Source organism: Vicia villosa, unplaced genomic scaffold, assembly GCF_029867415.1.
Source record: "Vicia villosa cultivar HV-30 ecotype Madison, WI unplaced genomic scaffold, Vvil1.0 ctg.004374F_1_1, whole genome shotgun sequence".
Lineage (NCBI taxonomy): Eukaryota > Viridiplantae > Streptophyta > Magnoliopsida > Fabales > Fabaceae > Vicia > Vicia villosa.
This window is the reverse complement of record NW_026706424.1, coordinates 114,865-124,297: the sequence shown is the minus strand read 5'-3', so window position 1 is coordinate 124,297 and position 9,433 is coordinate 114,865.

The window sequence follows — 9,433 nt, the reverse complement described above, 5'->3', positions numbered from 1 at the left end:
GAAGCACTGAAGTTCTGATGGTATCACGCTCAGAAGCACTTCAAGGTCAGAAGATCAGAAGATGCTTTGCACCAAGCTGTTTGACTCTGATGATATTCAAACGTTGTATTCACAAACATCAGATCAGAAGGAAGTACACGTGGCAAGCTACGCTGACTGACAAAAGGAACGTTAAAAGCTATTATAGGCAACGTCAGTAGACACAGCGTGAACAAGGCTCGAGGTAGTTGACAAAAGCGTATAACATTAAATGCGATGTTGTACGGAACACGCAAAGCATTAAATGCACTCAACGGTCATCTTCTCCAACGCCTATAAATATGAAGTTCTGATGAGAAGCAAGGTTAACGATCCTGAACAAAACAACTCATATTAACTTGCTGAAACTCTGTTCTATTCAAAGCTCAGAATCTTCATCTTCATCAAAGCTCACTACATTGCTGTTGTAATATATTAGTGAGATTAAGCTTAAACGTTAAGAGAAATATCACAGTTTGTGATTATAGCTTTTAAGAAGCAAATTGTAATACTCTTAGAATTGATTACATTAAGTTGTAAGGAACTAGAGTGATCGTGTGGATCAGAATACTCTAGGAAGTCTTAGAGGTTATCTAAGCAGGTTGTAACTAGAGTGATCGTGTGGATCAGAATACTCTAGAAAGTCTTAGAGGGTATCTAAGCAGTTGTTCCTGGAGTGATCAGTGTGTGATCAGAAGACTCTGGAAGACTTAGTTGCTGACTAAGTGGAGAACCATTGTAATCCGTGCGATTAGTGGATTAAATCCTCAGTTGAGGTAAATCATCTCTGCGGGGGTGGACTGGAGTAGTTTAGTTAACAACGAACCAGGATAAAAATAACTGTGCAATTTATTTTTATCTGTCAAGTTTTTAAAGCTACACTTATTCAAACCCCCCCCTTTCTAAGTGTTTTTCTATCCTTCAATTGGCATCAGAGCGCCGGTTCTAAGGTGCAAGCACTTAACCGTGTTTAGAAAAGATTCAGGAAGAGAAAAACGCTTCAGTAAAAGATGGCTGATGAAACTGCAAAGTCTACACCTGCATCTACATCTGGCTCTGCTGAGCAACACAACGGTAACAATGGTTATACTAGACCGCCGGTATTTGATGGTGAAAACTTTGAATACTGGAAAGATAAACTGGAAAGTTACTTTCTTGGTCTAGATGGTGATCTATGGGATCTTCTAATGGATGGTTACAAACATCCAGTAAATGCCAGTGGCGTAAAGCTGACAAGGCAAGAAATGAGCGATGATCAGAAGAAGCTTTTCAGGAATCATCATAAATGCAGAACTATTTTGCTGAATGCTATCTCTCATGCTGAGTATGAGAAGATATCTAACAGGGAAACGGCCTATGACATATATGAGTCCTTGAAAATGACTCATGAAGGAAATGCTCAAGTCAAGGAGACTAAAGCTCTCGCTTTAATCCAGAAGTATGAAGCCTTCAAGATGGAGGATGATGAAGACATTGAAAAGATGTTTTCAAGATTTCAAACTCTTACTGCTGGATTGAGAGTTCTTGACTAGGGATACACCAAGGCTGATCATGTAAAGAAGATCATCAGAAGCTTACCCAGAAGATGGGGTCCTATGGTGACTGCATTCAAGATTGCAAAGAATCTGAATGAAGTTTCTCTGGAAGAGCTTATCAGTGCCTTGAGAAGCCATGAAATAGAGCTGGACGCAAATGAGCCTCAAAAGAAAGGTAAGTCTATTGCATTAAAATCCAATATCAAGAAATGCACTAACGCTTTTCAGGCTAGAGAAGAAGATCCTGAAGAATCAGAATCTGAAGAAGAAGATGAACTGTCCCTGATCTCCAGAAGGCTAAATCAACTCTGGAAGACCAAGCAAAGGAAGTTCAGAGGCGTCAGAAGTTCAAAGAAATTTGAACGTGGAGAATCTACTGATGATAGAAGATTTGACAAGAAGAAGGTCATGTGCTATGAATGCAATGAGCCTGGACACTTCAAGAATGAATGTCCAAAACTTCAGAAGGAAAATCCCAAGAAGAAGTTTCATAAGAAGAAAGGTCTTATGGCAACCTGGGATGAGTCAGAAGATGATTCAGACTCTGAAGATGAGCAGGCTAACTGTGCGCTGATGGCGACAGAAGATGACGGATCGGAATCTACATCAGAATCAGATTCTGAAGAGGTATTTTCTGAACTTACTAGAGATGAGTTAGTTTCCGGTCTAACTGAACTTCTGGAATTCAAGTCTCAGATTAGTCTCAAATACAAAGAGCTGAAAAAGCTATTTGAATTTGAAACAAAGAAGCTTGAGTTGGAGAATTCTGAATTAAAAGAAAAACTTTTAAAATTGTCCAATAATGTTGGATCTCCTTCTGATTCAGAAAAATCCACTCCTAGTCTAAACCATATTCTGAAAGAATATGATTTAAGTTTCAGGAAGTTCTTATCTAGAAGTATTGGCAGAAGTCAGCTAGCTTCTATGATATATGCTGTGTCTGGAAACAAAAGAGTTGGCATTGGTTTTGAGGGTGAAACCCCATACAAACTTGAACCTGTTGATGAAATGAAATTCACATACAAGCCATTGTATGATCAGTTCAAGTATGGCCAATCCCATGATATTAGGCACACTTCACATGCTCAAAGTTTTCACATAACACACACCAAAAAGCATGTGACACAACCTAGGAAATATCATGAAACTCACATTAAGAATTATCATGCTGTTCCTCCTATTGCTTACAATGTTAAACCCAAGTTCAATCAGAACTTGAGGAGAACGAACAAGAAAGGACCCAAGAAGATGTGGGTACCAAAGAAAAAGACTATTTCTTTTGCAGATTCTCTTGGCGACAAAGAAGATAAAAGTCAACATGTCATGTCACCTGGACTCAAGTTGGTCTCAACACTTGAAGGGAAGAAGGATTGTCTTCCAAGTTCTGGTACTTAAATCTGTTGAAGAATCTATGTTCGTAGGAGATCAGAAAAGAAAGTTTATTAGTCTTGGAATCATTTGTTTTGTTTGTTTCTATAGCAATGATGTTTCGTTCTTGAGTATTCTGAATGCTCTAAATGCTACAGAATATACAATATTGAAACATTGATTGTGGACGAATCAATAAATATCTGGTTTGATGATAAACTTGTTTCTGATGAAACAAAGCAGCTTAAGAATTTCTGCAGATACAGTTTTGTCTTATCAGAAGCTGCAGAACAAAGATGTGAATCTCCAGAAGCTGTGTATATCAGAAGTAATGGATCAGAAGATCATTCAGAATTACATCAGCACACCTCAGAAGGAGTGTTTCCAGAAGAGAAATTTGATCAATTTAGAAGCAGTGATCAAAATCAGAAGGCGTAAAGCCTATTGAATATTTCACACCTGTCATCCATTATCTAATGATGAACACGTGTCTCTACGGTCAGTACGAAGCGTGCAGTTGAAAAGACGCCGACCTAGGTAACTGTTTTAAATCATTTCTTTTACCACGATCTCTCTCCTCACGTCACTCGTCATTTAATGAAAATGATTTCTTTTGATTCTGAAACTATTCATTTTGTTTATTTATTCTCTTTCATTTTCTATTTTATATTCGTCTCCTTATATTCTTTTCAAATCATATCATACATCTTTTTCGCTCCCTTGTCTCTCTTTCTTCTTGCATTCTCTCGTTTGAAAAGTTCTTAGCCGTTTTCTAAAACCCTAATCAAAAACCCAGTTCTCTTCTCCTATTCGTTTTTGTTCATTCTGCATCCATGGCTGCCTTCTCATCCCAAAATGTTGGTACATCTGTTCCTCACCATCTCCAAGAAGAAATTTTGCAACTTACTCCTGTTGTTGCATGCTCTATTCCCAAGGACAAATTAGAAGTTATATGTGAACTTATTGTTGATTTTGACAACCTTGAAGAACATGGATTTCATCTTAAAGAAGACATCATCTTTCAAGGATGGACCTCGTTGTTCGCTGAGTTCGTTGGCCCAGTTTATCCGGATCTTGTCAAGGAATTCTGGGCACATGCTGTGGTTGCTCCAAAATCAATACTTTCTTTCGTCCATGGAAAGTTTGTTGTTATTACTGAAAACATCCTAAGAGTGATGTTTGATCTGAAAAACCCTGAAGGGGCTTTTGAGATTGATAAAAGGGCAGTTTGGGAAGATGTTCTATCCACTCTCTATCCAAATGTCAAGAAAACAAAACACGTCAAGGATTTGAGAGATATCTACAAAATCTGGACAAAGATCATTCTTGGGTGTTTCTACCATAGGAAAGGAACACATGCCTCGGATTTCATCAGTAATGAGCAAAGGTATATTCTTTATTGCATTGCCACTAGGAAGAAGGTTGATGCGATCTACATCATCTTCAACCATTTGTGGAAAGCAGTAAAGGATTCCAGAAACGCTTTCAGAGAAAAAGGTGGAACAATCATTCCTTTTGGAAGGATTATTTCAAATCTTTTGGTGCATTCAAAGATTGTTGAAAGCTTGGAATCTGAAGGTATTGTGAAAGACCTTGCTGTCACATCTGGGGCTTGTCTGAATGCATTCACTTTGAAGAAGATGAAAGTAATTAAGACTATCAGTAAGACTCCTCAACCTCTTACTGATACAAGAATCAGAAGAGCACCTGTTCTTGCTGAGTTTGAAACCTTCTTCAACTGTGAGGTACCTGTAGTCAAAACTAGGTATCTGTTATCACAAGAAGAAAATAAATATCTCAAAAATCAAGAGAAGGGTGTTCCAATGAAAATAAATAAGAAGAAGGAAGAAAGGACTAAAAGAAAGCATGATTATCCTTCTGCTGTCTCTAAGAAACAAGATGTTTCTAAAGAGGTCATTGCAAAGGTTGCTAAGTCTGTCTCTGATGAGTTTGAGAAGAAAGGGAAAGAAGCTGTTGAGAAGAAGAAAACAAGAAAAAGGAAGATGATTCTTCAAGAGTCTGATGAAGAAAATGTCTCTCAAGAGGCTGAGAATCAACCAGAAGTTCTGGCATATGTCAGAAGGAAAGAAATCTCTAGGGGCAAAGCAAAGATTATTGAAGAGCCGAAGAGTAAGAAGCAGAAGAAGACTGAGGATGTGGCCAAAGCTTTTCTGAGAGGTTCCAAAGGTATATGCATTTCTGAACCTGATTTTGTTCCTGCTGTTCGTTCAGAAGTTGCACCAATAGAGGTTGTCCCTACACCTGAACCAGATAAAAGCCACATCAGAATCACCTGTCTTTGTACATGTTCTTACACCTCCATCTTCTCCTATAACCATTCCTTCCTCTCCACCTACCATAAATCCTGTTCTGGATATACCACCCCTTCAAACTCTCTTTCCACCTCAACCTTCTCCCAATGCCACCTTTGAACATACTCCCTCCACCTCCCAAAACAATCTTTGTGATTCTCCTCTTCCAACCTCTGCATCACATGAGCAGTTGCTCCGTGATTGCAACTACACTCCCAAGCCTCGTCCTGAAGCTGAAGTAGTAGTGTTAGATTCTGATACTGAAGCAGAATCTTCTTATAGGTTGGATAGAGAACCTCATCCGTACTTCACTTCCAACCCTGCCTTTTCAAAAACCCAAATAAAATTCCGCCCTGTATACCCTATTGGTGTAGTTTTTGAAAACATAAAGAGGAATCTCAGAAGTATCTTTGATACTCTCAGAATTGCTGAAAGTTCTGGATTGAATGATGTTGCTATGCGGAACTTCTGGAGGATCCTTCGCAGAGAATCAGATGCTCTGTTTTTAGAACTTCAGGAAGCCTGTGTAGCTGCTGCCCCACGGCCTCGTGGAATTCTGAGGAATTATGAAGACTTCTGGTTTGCTAGTCTTAAAGGAAGACATCTGTTGGAAGAGAAGCCCTTCTTGGATGAGATGGAACAATTAAGACTGGCTGCTGAAATGGAAGCAAATCCATGCAGGGATATCGTTATCTTTATTCCTGATTATCCTGTTCTGCTCGGAGACTTCAAGACTCTCTTTGACTATCTGAGGGAAAACCCTTCTGAGAAATATCCAAGCTTGGTCATTCCAGAAGTTGTTGACCCACCAGAAGTTGAAGGTCCTTCTGCTCCCAGGAATCTAACTGCCATTCTTCAAGCACTTGAGAATGGAGACTCGGAAATTCCTGCTGCAGAATATGGAGATGCTTCTATGCAAGAAGCAGATGCTGAAGATCATGTTGCTGAATCAGATCCTGTTGAGGAAATCCCTGCAAATGATCTATCCATGGAAGCTACAGATCAAGTTGCTATTCCTGTGGTTGAAAGCGGTGAAGCTTCTTCTGATGAATCTTCTCGTCTTGCAAGGACTCTGGAAGAAATTCAGAGGAGACAGGATGAGCAAAGCTCACTCAATGATGAGTATAGAGCTTTCATGGTGAGACAATATGGACACAACAATGAGGTTCAAGAGATGCTGGCCAAGATCTTGTCTAGGCTAGGGCCATCTTAGATTGAGTCTGTGTTGTTTCTTTCTTTTCGTTGCATCTGTCTTTGTGCATCTGATCTTACTTATCTTCATGTACTTCTGTACCTGCTGTTTCTTTCTTTTGTTTGTCTCTGAATCTTTTTTGTTTTTTGATGATATGACAAAAAAGGGGGAGAAAGATAAATGATAAATGATTTGATTTAGTCAGTTGCTATTTACTAACAAGAACTGCAAGTTCTATATGGTTTAAGTGTTTTGCAGGTATAAAGAAGTGAAGAGAATCTTCAAAGCAAACACAAGAAGCAAAACCATAAGGTGTTATTCTGTAAAAAGAATAAGCTCATGGAAACTGAAGCAAGCTGAGTGCTGTCAAGCTTCAGAAATCAGAAGCAAGAAAGAAGAATGAATCAGAAGCACTGATAATAGAATTTGATCCATATTTGTCTATTTGTTCTGACAAAATTCTATTTGCTCTGATACATTATTTTAGCCAATATGGCTCTGATACATATCATGTGTTCCAATATACATTTTATGTTCTGACTCGTTCATGCTGACTTTTGTCGTTTAGTTTTTGTTCTGTAACATTTCAGGATGTAGAGATGCTCTGATGATGCTCTGGTACATTCAACAATGTTCTGATACAAATCTAGCATGAAGTGATGTTGGTAGAAATTCAAAGCTCTGAAGCTATCCGAGGGAAGCAGAAATCAGAAGCTGTGAATGTTCTGAAGATCAAAGAAATTCAAGTTCTGAAGCTGTCCTAGATGGAAGCAGGAATCAGAAGCTGTGAGTGTTCTAGGGATCTAAAGAAATTCTAGTTCTGAAGTTGTCCAATGGAAGCAGAAGTCAGAAGCTATGAATTCTCTAAAGACAGAAGCTTATGTGATCGTCTCTACCGAAATAATCAGGGAAGTCTTTTATTAAAGTTCTTCGAGTATTTATTTCAGGGGGAGATTATTTATCTCAGGGGGAGATTGTTAATCTCAGGGGGAGACATATTCATATGCTTATGCTATAGCTGTGTAATTTGTCTTTTGCCGTCTGCTCTTTCTGATCGCAAATTCATATCATTTATATATGTTTTTGTCATCATCAAAAAGGGGGAGATTGTTAGAACAAGATTTGTTCTGATCAATTATCTTAGTTTTGATGATAACAATAATATGAATTTTGCTTAAGATAATATGGTACTCTAATCCAATGCAATTTCCTTTTCAGGAAATATATAAAGAGTATGCATAATTCAGCGCTCAGAAGCTTTGTCTCAAAGGGTTCAGCATGCAACATCAGAACATGGTCTGGCAAGACATCAGAAGATGGTCGAAGCAGAATCAGAACATGGGTCTATGGAAGCATCAGAAGAACATGAGATCAGAAGCACTGAAGTTCTGATGGTATCACGCTCAGAAGCACTTCAAGGTCAGAAGATCAGAAGATGCTTTGCACCAAGCTGTTTGACTCTGATGATATTCAAACGTTGTATTCACAAACATCAGATCAGAAGGAAGTACACGTGGCAAGCTACGCTGACTGACAAAAGGAACGTTAAAAGCTATTATAGGCAACGTCAGTAGACACAGCGTGAACAAGGCTCGGGGTAGTTGACAAAAGCGTATAACATTAAATGCGATGCTGTACGGAACACGCAAAGCATTAAATGCACTCAACGGTCATCTTCTCCAACGCCTATAAATATGAAGTTCTGATGAGAAGCAAGGTTAACGATCCTGAACAAAACAACTCATATTAACTTGCTGAAACTCTGTTCTATTCAAAGCTCAGAATCTTCATCTTCATCAAAGCTCACTACATTGCTGTTGTAATATATTAGTGAGATTAAGCTTAAACGTTAAGAGAAATATCACAGTTTGTGATTATAGCTTTTAAGAAGCAAATTGTAATACTCTTAGAATTGATTACATTAAGTTGTAAGGAACTAGAGTGATCGTGTGGATCAGAATACTCTAGGAAGTCTTAGAGGTTATCTAAGCAGGTTGTAACTAGAGTGATCGTGTGGATCAGAATACTCTAGAAAGTCTTAGAGGGTATCTAAGCAGTTGTTCCTGGAGTGATCAGTGTGTGATCAGAAGACTCTGGAAGACTTAGTTGCTGACTAAGTGGAGAACCATTGTAATCCGTGCGATTAGTGGATTAAATCCTCAGTTGAGGTAAATCATCTCTGCGGGGGTGGACTGGAGTAGTTTAGTTAACAACGAACCAGGATAAAAATAACTGTGCAATTTATTTTTATCTGTCAAGTTTTTAAAGCTACACTTATTCAAACCCCCCCCCCCCTTTCTAAGTGTTTTTCTATCCTTCATAGACCATTTCTCTTAAAGAAATTAGTATTTAACAATTAAAATCAATTAGGTTTAGGTATGTGTTTAAAACCCTAATTTCTAAAACCCTAATTTGAAAACCTTAGGTTTAAAACCCTAACCAAAAAATTTGCAACATGTTGATCATTGTCTATCCATGTTTATCTTTGTACATAGTTGTTGATTTTAATCCATGACTTATGCTTAATTATTAATCTTTGTCTTGTACATACTTGTTGATTTTATATCCATGTGATTTGTACTTGCTATTATCTTTATTTATCTAACCCCATGTTTGATCATCACATTAATCATTCATCATTCATACATGATTTGAATCCAATGGTTTAGATACATTCATCTCTTGCTTGTTAACACTCACTTGTTTGTTCTTGTACATACATGAGGTATTTATTGTTAGTTGTTTAAGCTTGATGTTTTATCCAAAGGATGGGAATGATATTGACTAAATTGTCAAGGTACTTAAACTCTTTTCCAATCTCTTTTATTTTTGTGTTATGTATTGTTAAAGCTTTTCACTTGTTTATGGTTTAGTATTGTTAAAGCTTAGCCAAAACTCTTTTGTTTTGAAACCTTGGTATTGAGAATAGAATTATTCCCCGTGAAACTATTCTTGATCCGTTGATCTTGTTTTTAAACCTTGGTGTTAAGAGATGAATTATTCCCGGT